This window comes from Ipomoea nil, unplaced genomic scaffold (assembly GCF_001879475.1).
Source record: "Ipomoea nil cultivar Tokyo-kokei standard unplaced genomic scaffold, Asagao_1.1 scaffold0298, whole genome shotgun sequence".
Taxonomy (NCBI): Eukaryota; Viridiplantae; Streptophyta; class Magnoliopsida; order Solanales; family Convolvulaceae; genus Ipomoea; species Ipomoea nil.
In genome coordinates this window covers 61,634-74,656 of record NW_017616726.1, presented here as the reverse complement: position 1 = coordinate 74,656, position 13,023 = coordinate 61,634, and the positions used below count along the sequence as shown (strand labels likewise).

The following is a 13,023-nucleotide window of genomic DNA, read 5'->3' as shown; positions in this document are numbered from 1 at the left end:
AGTAGAGTAGGAGGAGAAGGGAGCCATCGCCAAGAAATAGAAGGTGGCCGTGGATAAAACCTCCACAACTGGGCGGCCACAACCACTGGATGCAGTACTAGGAAATCATCCTCATCATCTCTGGATATATAAGCGACTAAGTACAAGTGATGTGAACCTTTCATCAAGGCTATTGCTGCCCAAAGAGGATATCACAAAATACATGTTGCCTCTCATGGATATGGAGAGTTGTAAAGCTTGTCAAAACAGGAATGGGTTGATAGTCAAAATATGTGTAAGTGTAAAATAATTTACACATTAAGTTATTGGCTATTTTATTTAGTAAATAGTTTTATTGTTTTTAATAAATTAGAGTTGTTAAAGTTAATTATATTTTTGGACCATGTGATATAAATATATGAATGTTGTGCCTTGGAGTATGAAGTCAGCGTGTGAAGATGTCAAAGAAATAAAATGTGTGGCAGTGGTTTATTCTAACAAGGAAAGGCAGTGGTTTATTCTAACAAGAATAAGTGGTGGTGATTCATTTGAACAAGTGGTGGCTAAGGAAAAAGCTATTGCTAAGGATCCTAACTAATGGTTCAAGAAATGCTATAAATTCACACGGTTCGAAGGAAGCATTTGCCCAACTTTGAGAATTATACACTGCTAGAGCTCTCTTGATTTTACAAAGCAATTTATATTTTGAATGTAATTTCTGATTTAATTTGTAAGAATATTTATATTGTACTGCATGATCAGTACGTGGTACTGCTGAAGCATCTTGTGAAGATTGTTCAGGTATTCGTGTGTCAATCTTGGATAGGTGTTAGAAAGAGTGGTAGTGGTAAAGGCTGGAGGCCATCTGTATTTTACCTCTTGTAATATTCCTTTTGGTGAACATCTATAGTGAATTGGGCAAACGTGGGTTGCCCCGCAGACGTAGGAGAAGGAGCTCCGAACTGCATAACATTTCTTTGTGTTTTTTTACATTCTTTATGCTTTTAGCTTTCATTATTTACATTTGCTTAAACAAGTTTAATTAATGAACGTAACTACTACATAACCTAATTAACAAGTAAAAACACATAGCTTTTATATTTCAAGTGTCACGGTGCAATTTCAATATGGGATTTAGACACAATTTATTCTCTTATGCATGAAAGCCAGTTTTCAATTGTTGCAGGTATTCCTTCAGCTAAAGGTGCTTGGGAGGCTCTTGAGTCAACATACGAAGGAACTACCTCTGTAAAACAGTCGAAGCTGCAAATGGTCCAGTCAGAATTCGAAAAACTGCGCATGAATGAGGATGAAACAGTCATCGACTTTCATACTCGCATACAGGAACTGGCAAATCGCGCAATGGTCCTTGGTGAACCATTCTCGCAAGAGAAACTCGTTAAAAAGATACTGAGATCTTTACCGCCCAGGTTCCGAATGAAAGTCACAGCCATCCAAGAGCATGATGGCTGGGAGAAAAAATCTGTTACTCAGCTAATGGGAAATCTTAAAACATATGAAATGGAGATTTTAACTGATCACACAAAAACGAAAAAACAAAAAAATATAGCTTTTGTCGCTGAAGAAAGTAATGTTGTATCCGGTTCAGATGAAACTAGTGATGATACAGTTGCGTTCTTAACTAAACAATTTTCCAAAATTTTGAAACAGGTATCCAAAAACACACACAACAGAAATTCACAAAAGAGAGCAACGTCATTCAAGACTGCACCTAGTACAGGGGCACCAAACGCCAAACAGTCTGTCTCACGTCCAGGGCAGTCCAAAGAAAGGTCCAACAACAAAGGCATCAAGTGTTATGAATGCGAGGGATTTGGACATGTACAAGCTGAGTGCGCCACCTATCTTCGACGCAAAAAGTCTATGTCAGCCATTACCTGGAGCGATGACGAGCCCGACGTTGAACCAACTGTGTCAGATGTCGAGGAAATTTCGGGTAATTTTGTTGCATTTACGGCACGATTTACTGACAGTTCAGAACTTGTTGAAGACTTAGAAGGTGGTGACTATGTCTCTGCAGAAGATGTGGAACAAAATGCTTTATCTTTTGAAGCTGAATTTAATAAGTTGTATCCCAAATGGGAAGCTTTAAGAAAAATGAACTGCAAGCTAGCTAGTGAAATAGAGATTGTAACAAATGCAAATAAAGTATATCAAAATCAAGTAGCTGATAGGAATGTTTTGCTTAAAGAAGCAGCAGGTCGAGAGGAAAGACTTCAAAACGAAGTACAAACCAGAAATGTACTTCTTAAGGAAGCAGTTGACCGAGAAGCAAAACTCCAACAAGAAGTTCAGAATTTGAAACAGGAGCTCAGCACCTACAAACGACAAATCCAAATGATGGATACCACTTCAAAACTCGATAAGATTCTTGATTCCGGCAGGAAAACTTCTGCAAAATTTGGTTTGGGCTTCACTGGAAGTAACCCCAAAGATCATACTGTATTTGTCAAAGCATCCGGACCTGATCCAGACGACATCCCTGAATCTAGCACTATGAAACGCCCCTATGGTAAAGTAAGCGCAAATAAGATGCATTATAAACTATATAATCCTGTTTGTCACTATTGCAGGTTACGCGGTCATACCAGACCCGAATGCTACTACTTCTACAAGGATCAAAGAACTGAGAAGTTCAGGCAAAAGAACATCCGGCCTTTTACAAAACAAATTTGGGTTAGGAAAACTGACTTCGTATCTCAATCAATTCCAATAACATCTCAAGGATGACAAAATAATTGGCAAACATGCTGATTAAGGATTCCAAATAAGAGTAACAGGTAAGTCAATTTACCTTTTATTTTAATTATTTTATCTTATAGCATTTGCTAATGTTTCAGGAACAGGTTTATTATATCTTAAATTATACAAAGGCTTTTTTAATCCTTTAAGAATTCAATTTCTAATCTTTTAAAATATTTCTTTACCTACCAAAATTCTTGTTCCAATTTTTTTTTACATATTTTCCCTATGATATAAAAAAAAAAAAACAAAAAAAGGGGGATTTTCTTTTCCCCCAAAAATGCATCGCGACCCAGCCATGCCTCATCGCCTGAAGTTGCAATCAACGTGTCCAGCCGGTCATCAACGCCAATGCCTGCAGTCACCATCTGTCACCACCATCACCGGAGATGCCGCAGACTACGAAGCCATCGACTACTATTGTTGCACCGCCACTCCTGCCCGACACTGCCCAGGTCACTCTCTTAATTTTATTAAAATTATAAAATAAAATAAAATAAATCTAGGGTTTCTCTGCCTATTTTTTAATCTTTAATACTGCATTTGTTTTCCTACATCTATATCCAATTTTTTAAGTGTCTTCTTCTCTAATCCGTCGTTATTTTGGATACCTCACACAATGTCCTTATTTCAAATTTGTCTGGCTCAGTACCTCCTGCACTTTATTTGAACATATGTGTACTGCTTTTTCCATGAGGAATGTGTCACTATATGTATACATACCTCTTTTTCCAGATCCACACACATCCCAAATTGTGTCAATACCTAAATATGCTCCCACTTCTGTATCGGTGTCTGCGTTCTTTGTGTCTATTTCATCTGTTCAGGTATCGATTGCCTCCTGCATGTTATTAAGAGTATCATTGACAAGTCATCCGAGGTAGCTGATACAAAACACGATGGGAAAATTGATATGGAGGATGAAGATTAATGGAAAAAAAAAATTCTCGCTTCTTTAAATGCTTCAAAACACTCAGGATATTGGTACCTCTATCTCTTCTCTTTTAGTTGGTATTACTTCAATACCTAGTCTATGAATCTTATTTTTTTCTTATCTTTTTACCTGATTTTTTTCTACTCCTATATGTCATTTATGTTTTAAGTATCTGCTCCTTAAAATGTGCCTAAGATGACCTTTTCTTGATATTATTGTGTGAATGAGTTATCCTTTTCTGTGTGTTCACTAAATGTCCTATCTACGTTGTTTTGGCTGCCTTTGATCCTTTGATTATGCCTTTTTGTTGGTGTTTCTTGTGCTAAAAATTGGATATCTATAAGGTTGCTTGAATGGTAAATTTGCTGCAAGTAGATATTCGTAGCTATGTGTTTACGTGAATATACCTATTGATTTACCTGCTTCTCCATAAAAGTGTTATCTGTAATCTTGCTCTGTGTTATGTGTTATGTGTTTAGTCCGGTCATGACCGTATTTGTGTTTATTTACGTGTTTCCTGCGCTATCTGTGCCTAAATTATTTATGTGTGTGTTTTCCGTGATATCTGGTCTGACTCTGTGCCTAAATTTGGTTTATATGTGTCTATGTCTGAATTCGATTTATTTTGAATCTTTGGCTTGCTTTACATGAATGTGCTTACTGTTTTATTTGATAATTTGTTTGACTCGAATTGAGAATTGAAAATTCCTGAATTTTTTCTTATGTGTTTTGCTGAGTTGTTTGCAAGTTGCGTGTGCATGGCTCTAGGGCTCTCGTTTTTTTTTTTTTTTTTAAATCTTCTGCAGGTTCAAACAAAGCAAATAACTTATTATGGAGTCTCAATTACTGCTTCAAGCTAATGTGAAATTCTTGGCAAAGGAAACAATCACGATGTACATTTTGAGGGGGAGTTCTTCCTAATCTCTTATGAACAAATTCAAGTTGTGTATTTATTGGGTATTTTCGGTTATATTGGACTTCTTGGGTATATATGGATTTTCTTACTAGACTCTATCAGTTTTTGGATTATCTCGTTGGGTTGTCGTTTTATTTGGCTTATCATAATCTCTGGGGTCTCCTTTTATAATTATCACCTTATTTGGATTCTTCTTGGATTATCTACTTGATGAGATTATTTCTGAAAAATATTTTGGATGGGATTGCTTTTCTTGGTGTATGATATCTGATACTGATGATGCTGATGACGGCTCAGTTTCGGGCACCCCGTCTGCACGGTATATCTAATCCACTATTATGATGTTCACCTTCCTTTGTCATTTATTTGGCAAAAAGGGGGAGTTTTGGAGTAAGGGGGAGTATTACGGAGTATTATGGTAACTTTTGGAGATTTTGGAATCTTTTGGATTATTATGGTATCTTTTGGACGTATTGGATCAGTATGGAATTTTTGGTAAGGACTATGATGAAATATTTGGTAGTTTGGCAGTGGTTACATTTGTTTGGTTGTTTTTTGGATTTCATTATGGAAATAATAGAATTATATGTGTTAGGGGGAGTAGTAGTTTTGTTTGGTGCATCTAAACAAGTTGAATGGATGTTTCGGGTTATGCTACTCTCACATGAAAAAGTTATTATATGATGTGGTATGCTAGGAATTCAATGCTTCTGTGTGTGATCCAAGACTTGAAGAATTCCAATCAGGTACTTTATTCACAAATGGTCCAAAAAGAACGTAATTTGTTATTTTTGGTTTTATATCTTTGTGTCTTGTTCAGTACCTATACTAAGGGCTCTTAATAAAAAATAAATTGATTATACTTTCAATTTTGCCCAAAGTATTTGATACTTGAGTTTTACCAAATAAAATGCCAAAGGGGGAGATTGTAAGTGTAAAATAATTTACACATTAAGTTATTGGTTATTTTATTTAGTAAATAGTTTTATTGTTTTTAATAAATTAGAGTTGTTAAAGTTAATTATATTTTTGGACCATGTGATATAAATATATGAATGTTGTGCCTTGGAGTATGAAGTCAGCGTGTGAAGATGTCAAAGAAATAAAATGTGTGGCAGTGGTTTATTCTAACAAGGAAAGGCAGTGGTTTATTCTAACAAGAATAAGTGGTGGTGATTCATTTGAACAAGTGGTGGCTAAGGAAAAAGCTATTGCTAAGGATCCTAACTAATGGTTCAAGAAGTGCTATAAATTCACACGGTTCGAAGGAAGCATTTGCCCAACTTTGAGAATTATACACTGCTAGAGCTCTCTTGATTTTACAAAGCAATTTATATTTTGAATGTAATTTCTGATTTAATTTGTAAGAATATTTATATTGTACTGCATGATCAGTACGTGGTACTGCTGAAGCATCTTGTGAAGATTGTTCGGGTATTCGTGTGTCAATCCTGGATAGGTGTTAGAAAGAGTGGTAGTGGTAAAGGCTGGAGGCCATCTGTATTTTACCTCTTGTAATACTCCTTTTGGTGAACATCTATAGTGGATTGGGCAAACGTGGGTTGCCCCGCAGACGTAGGAGAAGGAGCTCCGAACTGCGTAACATTTCTTTGTGTTTTTTTACACTCTTTATGCTTTTAGCTTTCATTATTTACATTTGCTTAAACAAGTTTAATTCCTCTCAAAAAAAAAAAAAAAAAAAAAAACAAGTTTAATTAATGAACGTAACTACTACATAACCTAATTAACAAGTAAAAACACATAGCTTTTATATTTCAAATGTCACGGTGCAATTTCAATATGGGATTTGGACTCTGAGTCACAGCATCAACTCGCCCTCAAGCAATGGAAGACTGGCAGCTTTCTTCTCACTAGCAATTGGAATACAGAGTTTGTGAAAAGAGGAAATTGCACCAAGGTGACACCATTTCCATGTGTTGGGACTTTAAGAATTTAAGGTTCTTGTTCCGCAAGTTCAATGCCCAATCTTAGAATGAAATTCAATCATTAATTAATTAACTAATTCCATCAAATTTTGCTACCTAAGATCCATGCATCTCCAATCCATATGTACTAATCTTCAGGATCGATTTTGTACTTTCCATTTGTATAAATTGATTAGTAAATATTATTATATTTTTTTGAAAATAGTAAATATTACGGAGTATTATATTATTGACTTCAAATCTATTTTACATCAGATCACTTTATTATAGTCATAGTTCTCTATATTTTCATGTATGCAATTTCCATTAATTGCATAAAATCTACTTCCCTTTTGATGAAATTATGAGCTTTAGTTTTATTCTTATTATTTTCTAGAGGGAAATGAGATTTCTGAATTGGAAGAAGGATTTCAAGGCCAGTGTTGAGTTTTCTTTTCTTCTGTTTGTTATTTGCAAATATGCATAGAAATATCCTTGAATTCAGCTTTTCATAGTCATCTCCAAATTTCTCAGCCAGCCCCCACAACCCATTTAAACATTGTGATGGAGTGATACAAACCACTCCTTGCCTTTTGGATTACCGAGCTTCCCCTCTTTTATTTTCACCTCTGGAACTTCCCCAAACACAAAGTTAGTAATTATAAATTTTTTGCTTAGGGAGCCAATTTGACCTTTCTTTCCTAGATTAACTAACTACACATTAAATACTTACGAATTTCATTGTTTTACTTTCAAAAGTTTGTTAATCAATTAAATTATCTACGAATTTCAATAATTTACCCATTAGTTTTTCGGTAAATAAATTTACTTTTCTTGTAGTGATTACTTTTATTTTATTTTAAATCAACTTTGATGAAAAGACAAAGAAGTATAGAAAAAATGCTCCGCACTCTCCGCCACCTCCGATCGTGATCAGCGATCTCCACCTCCAAACGTGGCCTTCTCTCTCATATGTGCTCTGAGAGAGTGTTCTCCCTAGGTGTCTAGGGCTGTTGCTTATTGCTATTTTAATCGTTCCCGATGGATGTTACGATCATGCTGTGGGTTATTTTTCCGCTAATTCTACATCCGTTTTCCTGGTATCCAATCGCCATGGATCTCTCCCAAATTGAGAAACAATGCATCGGCTTGTCTTTGGCTGCGGAAGAGGCTGGGGGTTTGGAGGCGCCAGAGGTACCGCTGACTCCGGATGCCACGATTCACAATAATCTGGTCGTTCGACTCCTCACGGATCGACAGATCAGGTTCGAACATTTGCAGCAGGTGCTCGCCTCCGTGTGGCGCCCAGTCATGGGAATGTTCGCGGTGGCTCTAACAGACGAGCTCTTCCTATTTCAGTTTCCTCATCCGAGGGATCTTCAGCGGGTGATTGACGACGGGCCATGGTCCTTTGAAAATAACCTTCTGATCTCCGAGCAGGTTCCGATGGGGGTTCGACCGGAAGACGTGCTACTGGATTCCGTTCCTTTTTGGATCCAGGTTCATGGATTACCGGCAATGTATGCCTCAACCGATTTCATCACCAAGATCTGGAATGACATCGGCACCTTCATTGGTATAGTTGGGGATATATACATGGGAAAGAATTAGTTGGATAATTGGTATAGTAACTACAAGCTTTCAAGTTTGACTCTCCATGAGAGTGATCTATCGACCTTCATGGTTTAAACAGCTTCTTATTATATTACTTCCAATTAGACACTATTCAAGTTGGGCATTTGGTCTAGTGGTATGATTCTCGCTTAGGGTGCGAGAGGTCCTGAGTTCAATTCTCGGAATGCCCCATTTTAGTTCAATTGGCGTAAATATTGTTGTAACCTCCGAAGAATAAAATCAAGTCTATTGTAGTACTCTGTTCATTTTAATCCCTAAAATCAAGTCTATTGTAGTACTCTGTTCATTTTAATCCCTGTACTTTAAAATTAAGGACAATACTTAACACCGTTTATTTTGTCCTTTAAGATCCCTGTACTTTAAAATTTAGAACAATTAAGGACAATACTTAACACCGTTTATTTTGTCCTTTAAGTTTGCCCACGTGGCGTTGGATTCGCCATATCAAATTTTGTGACGTGGCATTACAATATGGTTTTCGAACATAAAAGACTAAGGATTCGAACTTAAAACTACTTGTCTTGCCTAAAGAATGAGTTCAATCTCCACCACCAAGCTACACATTAATCATGTTATAGAATAGTTAAAATTTTATAATAATAGTTTTTCGTCAGAAGGACTAAAGTATAAAAAAAGGAAAATATATTATGTGATGAATGAATATTTGGCTTACTATTTAAGATTTATGTTCTCAACACTCTATCAAACAAGCATTTTTAGCTTATAAAGTGTGTAAAAGTTTATGATTTTTTTATTATTATTTTAATTTGACTAGTGCGAAACTTTTTGTATTCTGGTGGTGAGCTTGGTGCCCATGTGCATACAAATAGTCATTATTACAAATTTTAACTATCTTATAACACGATTAATGTTCTTTAAGCAAGAAGCACTGGGTTTGAATGGATGTGTTTCGATGAAATTATGGAATCTAGTTTCATTGTCTTTATTTTTTGCGATCAAGTGGATATGTTTTGAATGCACTTTAGTTTTACTCTTATTATTATTTTTTAGCAGGAAATGAATTTCTGAATTGGAAGAAGGATTTTAAGGCCCATGTTGAGTTTTCTTTTCTTCCGTTTGTTATTTGCATGCATGGGATTATCCTTGAATTCAGCTTTCATAGTCATCTCCAAATTTCTCAGTCATCCCCAACAACCCTTTTAAACATTGTGATGGAGTGATACAAACCACTCCTTGCGTTTTGGATTAGTAAGCTTCCTCTCTGTTAGATATATTAAATATAATATATTTAATATAATATATATTATATATAATATAATATATCTATAATATATATATATAATATATATATATATTAGAGAAAGAGGGAGAGAGAGGAAAGAATGCTTTGTGATTCAAATTGATGATTTAAAATGGTTAATAACAAGCCTATTTATAGTGAATACAAAACTAGTAAAGCATAAATTTAGGAGATGCATGCTCCATGTATTGTAAAGTCATGACCCACTTACTGCATCCTCAATCTGCATGCATTGCCACAACTCCCACATACTTGGTTTAATTAAATTATAATAATAATATTATTATAACATTGCCTCCTTTAAACCAAGTTGGATATATTGGTCATCCCAATATCTTTCTTCAATTTAAGAAATGTCTCTGTCTTCAACGGCTTCGTAGAGATATCTGCAACTTGACATTCACTTGAACAATACTCAATGTTGATTTGTTTTTCAACAACCAACTCTCTGATTTTGTGATACTTGATATCAACGTGTTTGCTGCGACCATGAAAGACTGGATTTTTGGACAACGATATTGCTGACTTGTTGTCACAAAAAATAGTTGTAGGTGCTTCCTGCTCGTGTTGTAAGAACTCCAAAATTCTCCTCAGCCAAACTGCTTGAGTAGCACAGTTTGCTGCTGCAATATATTCTACTTCTGCTGTTGAAAGTGCTACAATCTGCTGCTTCTTTGACGACCAAGAAAATATGGTTGAACCAAGATAGAAGGCATATCCTGATGTGCTTTTTCTGGTCTCCATATCTCCAGCCCAATCACTGTCTGTGTACCCAACAAATTCCACAGCTTCATTAGTAGAGTAAAAAAGTCCATCATTACTCGTACCTTTCACATATCTCAGAATTCGCTTTGCTGCAGCCCAATGTGATTCTTTTGGCTCCTCCATGAATCTGCTAAGTATTCCAACTCCAAAAGAAATATCTGGCCTTGTTGCCACCAGATACCTCAGACTTCCAATTAAACTTTTATAAGACGTAACATTCACATTCTTACCACACTCATCTTTGGACACCTTTAACTTTTCAGCTACCGGAGTTGAAGCTGGTTTGGAGTTTTCCATTTTGAACTTTTTCAAAATATCAGCAACATACTTCTTCTGTGAAATAAAGATTCCACCATCCATCTGAATAACCTCAAGGCCAAGAAAGTAAGACATAAGGCCCATATCGGTCATTTCAAACCTCTTAATGAGTGCCTCCCTGAATTCTGAGATTAGCTTCAAGTTGTTTCCAGTAAAAACCAGATCATCAACATACAGACAGATTAAAATAATATCACCAGAATCCGTGCATTTGACATACAAAGTGTGTTCATGAGGACATCTCATAAAACCACTTTCAACAAAATATGAAACAATGCAACCATACCACGCCCTAGGCGCTTGCTTTAAGCCATACAAAGCTTTTCTCAACCTGTACACTTTATTTTCCTCCCCTTTCTTCAGAAATCCTGGTTTTTGCTTGTAACCCTTTGCTACTAACCGTGCCTTAAAACGGTCAATCTCTCCATTTGACTTGTACTTCGTTCTGTAAACCCACTTCACTCCAATTGGCTTCTTTCCAGGAGGTAAATCTGTTAACTCCCAGGTACCATTCTTCTCAATGGCACGTATCTCCTCATCCATCGCCCTAAGCCAATGAGTTTCTGTAGCAGCCTCCTCAAAAGATAAAGGATCACAATCTGCAAAGAGAGCAAATTGAATAATCTCTTCATCAGACAGGTCATTATCTTGACCCAAAACATAATCTTGCAAGCGAGCTGGTAAGTGGCGCTCGCGCTGAGATCGCCAAACTGACGATTCTGGCTGTGAGGGAGACTGGACATTATCTGGAATCGGTTGCTCATCAACAATATTTTCAACAACAGGAATAACAACTGAACTTTCATCTTTAGCTAACCAATCCCAGGCACCATATTCATCAAAAGTGACATCACGACTTATAACAACCTTTTTAGTTTCAGGATTGTATAGTTTATAAGCCTTTGAAGCGTCACTATAACCAATGAATATGCATTTCTCACCTTTATCATCCAACTTCTTTCTCAATGGATCCGGCACGTGGGCATATGCCAAACATCCAAAAACCTTGAGATATTTGATAGAGGGTTTTCTCCCACTCCAAGCTTCTTCGGGCGTCTTATCACGGACACTCTTAGTTGGACACCTATTCAACACATAGACAGCACAAGCAACAGCTTCTGCCCAAAAAGGTTTAGGCAGATCCTTGGATTTCAACATGCACCTCACCATATCCATGACTGACCTATTCTTCCTCTCAGCCACTCCGTTTTGTTGTGGAGTGTATCTAGCTGTTATTTGGTGCTGAATACCCTTTTCTTTCAGAAAATTATCACAAGCAATATATTCTGTACCTCTATCAGATCTCAAGATTTTAACTTCATAACCACTTTGCTTTTCAACAAAAGCCTTAAATTGTTTGAAAACATCACATGCTTCAGACTTTTGCTTCAGAAAGTAAACCCATGTTTTCCTACTGAAATCATCAATGAAAGTAATAAAGTACTTACAACCTCCATATGAGGGAACCTCCAACGAACACAGGCCTGAGTGAACAATCTCCAACTGTTTTGTGGCTCTCCTTGACTTGCCCACGGGAAAGGGATCTCTATGCTTCTTCCCAATCACACAAATCTCACAGATACGATTAGGGACATTCACAACAGGTAAATCAGAAACAAGTTCCTTTCTCGCAAGATAGTTTAACCCAGAAAAATGAAAATGCCCAAACCGCATATGCCATAACCAATTATCATCACAAACTTCAGAATTAAAGCAAGCAAGGAGAGTATGCTTAATTTTCAAAGGAAATAGTCGATTTTGGGACATATTTTCCTTTGCAATCAAAACTCCTTTAGCATCTGCAATGGTACAACACCCCTGAGCAATATGTATCTTATATCCTTTTTCTGACAACTGACCCATACTCAACAAATTTTGGTGTAGTTCAGGAACATAGAACACATCGGATATAAAATTGTGAGTACCATCCTTCAACTGAATAGAGATTTTACCTTTTCCCAAAATTGGCACCTTTGACTTATTGCCAAATGTCACTTCAGACCAGACTGATTCATCCAGTTCAGAAAACAATTCTTTCTTCTCACACATATGGTTACTACACCCAGTATCCAAGAACCATATGTTCTTATCTGCAGAAAAACTATCGCTGGCTAAAAGTAAAGTTTCAGAACTCTCACCAGACTTTTCAGCAGTGTTTTCAGCAATGTTTGCTTGATTTCCACGATTGTTGTCCTCATTATACCAACAATCTGCAATCTTGTGCCCATACTTGCCACAATTGTAGCAATGAAATGGAAATTTACCTTGTTTGGTATTACCTCCACCTCTTCCTTGGTTGGAGTTACCACGTCCTCCTCCTTGGTTGAAGTTACCACGACCTCTTCCACTAGAACCTCCTCTTCCTCTTCCACGACCTCTACCAGATCCTCCACCTCTTTGATTAGTGCCAGTCACATTAAGGGTGACTTGGCTCTTCAAAGCTTCTTCTGCTAGTGGTTCCGATTTTGACGCAATCCTGTCAATATGACTTTCTACCATACCTTTCAGCTCTGCAATTGATAAGAGC

General features: G+C 36.6%; 1 non-coding gene across 1 annotated transcript; it reads left to right on the top strand.

The window, feature by feature from the left end:
- Positions 1–8,250: 8,250 nt before the first annotated feature.
- On the top strand, positions 8,251–8,322 carry TRNAP-AGG. Its single transcript has one exon. It is a non-coding gene; the product is annotated as a tRNA-Pro (tRNA).
- The last annotated feature ends 4,701 nt before the right edge of the window (positions 8,323–13,023 follow it).